This window comes from Carya illinoinensis, chromosome 9, assembly GCF_018687715.1.
Source record: "Carya illinoinensis cultivar Pawnee chromosome 9, C.illinoinensisPawnee_v1, whole genome shotgun sequence".
Classification (NCBI taxonomy): domain Eukaryota; kingdom Viridiplantae; phylum Streptophyta; class Magnoliopsida; order Fagales; family Juglandaceae; genus Carya; species Carya illinoinensis.
The window spans coordinates 8,924,516-8,926,861 of NC_056760.1; the positions used below are offsets into that span (position 1 = coordinate 8,924,516).

The window sequence follows — 2,346 nt, forward strand, 5'->3', positions numbered from 1 at the left end:
TATCTATATATTTATCTTGATTCATTGTGATTTTCGAGTACAGTGAATGCTTGAGGAATCCCTGTGGTATTCAAATAGATTTGTAAATATTTTAATCATCAATTGTTCATGCTCAATCATAAGCGACTATTTTTCTTGATCTTAAATGTTAAATCTTCCAATTAAACAGAATCATTATTCTAGTTTAATTGAAGTAAATCGATCGGAAACAATACCATAAATTATTAAATGGATCCTCGAAATCTTAGTCTTTTTCCATATCAATTCATTTTATCATTTTAGTTTGATTCAGTTATTTTATCAATCTTCATTTGATTGCACGTTTCTTTTAGTAATTTCGTTTCATTGTCTGAATTTATTTTCTTTATCACAAAAGTCAATCCCTGTGGATTCGATCCTGTAAGATACTACAACACCTGTATACTTGCAGGTAAAACTGCACTAAATTTTTGATTCATTAATTTGAGTCAAAGTTTAGACGCAACAAGTTTTTGGCGCCGTTGTCGGGGATTGCAACGTGTGATAATTTTTTTTAGAAAAGAAAAAAAAAATTGTAATCTTTTGCTAATTGTTTTTCATATTCTTTTTGCAAGTACGATTTTTTACAGAAAACAGAGCATGTAACATTGCTTCCATATTCATACCATTTGGTAATCTCATTCTTTTCTTTTATTTTCTTGCTTGTTTTGCATTTTGTTTTTATTTTTTTTTTTTTTTGTGTGCTCGATCCTCTATGATGAATGATCTCGTGGCAATGTGATTAAACGGGTAGATTGAGAAGAGAGGAAATTGTTTTAAAAGAATTGGTTGATACTTTGTCTGGTGATTCTAAAAATTCTCATTCTAATACCATGGCTGACAATCATAGTATTCATGATGAACAAGAAAATGAGGCACAAAATAATCCACCAATGAGAACTTTGCGTGAGTATTTACAACCTACAATGACAAGTACTCCATCTTGCATGATTTTTCCTACGAATATGGGAAATTTTGATCTAAAACCGGGAGTAATCCAATTACTTCCCAAGTTTCATGGCTTAGATTCAGAAAGTCCTTATTTGCATCTAAAAGAATTTGAAGAAGTTTGTGCAACTTTACAAAACCAAACTATCAATGATGATGTTGTTAGATTAAAGTTGTTTCCATTCTCTTTGAAAGAAAAAGCTAAAAATTGGTTGAACTCCCTGAGACCAAGATCTATTGGCACATGGCAAGAAATGCAAAGAGAATTTCTAAAAAAAAAATTTCCTACTCATAGGACCAATACTCTTCGCAGAAATATTATGAATTTTTCTCAAAAGGAAAATGAAACTTTTTTTCAGTTTTGGGAACGTTTTAAGGAATTGTTGCTAACTTGCCCACATCATGGCTATGAGACTTGGCGCACCATTAGTTTCTTCTATGAAAGTTTAACATCTCAAATGCGTCAGTTTGTAGAAATGATGTGTAACGGTGATTTTCTAAATAAAGATCCTGATGATGCTTGGGACTATTTTGACCAGTTAGCTGAAAATGCTCAATCTTGGGATAACACAGATCTTTCTGATCGGTCAAATAAGCCCAAACTCGGTGCCATTTCTCAAGAAGGTATGTATGTTCTTAAAGGAAATGATGATGTGAATGCTAGGATAGCAAGTCTGACAAGAAAAGTCGAAGCCATGGAGGTTAGGAAGGTAAATCCGGTTAAGGCCAGTGAAAAAGAAGAAGAAAATTGTGGCATTTGTGAGATTAGTGGACACCTAACTTAGGATTGTCCAACAATCCCTACTTTTAAAGAGGTGTTGCACGAACAAGTAAATGTCATGAATTCCTATAGGAGGCCATTTTCTTCTCCTTATTCAGAAACATATAATCCTGGATGGAGAAATCACCCCAATTTTAGTTGAAGGAATGAGTCCAATCAAAATCAAAATCCTCAAGGGCTATCTTCTTCTAGTCCTTATGTGCCTCCACATAAGAAAACCCTTGAGGAAACATTACAGGCTTTTATGCAGGGACAAGCAAATATCAACACTCAGACAATGCAGGCCATTACTGAGATGAGAAGTTCTATTAGCGACTTGACCTCTGCATTGCATGCTCAAGAAAAGGGTAAGTTTCCTACTCAACCTCAGCCGAATCCCAAAGGTAAATTTGAGGTAAGAAATTCAAATCTCTCTGATTCAAAATTTGAACATGCCAAGTCCATCACCATTTTACGCAGTGGAAAAATAATTGATAAGAGTATTTCAACAACGAAAGTTGATGAGACCAAAAACTCTTTAAATTCCAAGAGTGATGGTGAACTTGAGAAGGTTGAATTGGATGTGCCTGTGAAAGCCCCAATACCTGCTCCATTTCCCC

At 34.1% G+C, this 2,346-nt stretch overlaps 1 non-coding gene across 1 annotated transcript; it reads right to left on the reverse strand.

Moving 5' to 3' along the window:
• Nucleotides 1-1,271: 1,271 nt before the first annotated feature.
• LOC122277839 lies at nt 1,272-1,375 on the reverse strand. Its single transcript, XR_006229147.1, has one exon. It is a non-coding gene; the product is annotated as a small nucleolar RNA R71 (small nucleolar RNA).
• Between the last annotated feature and the right edge of the window lie 971 nt (nt 1,376-2,346).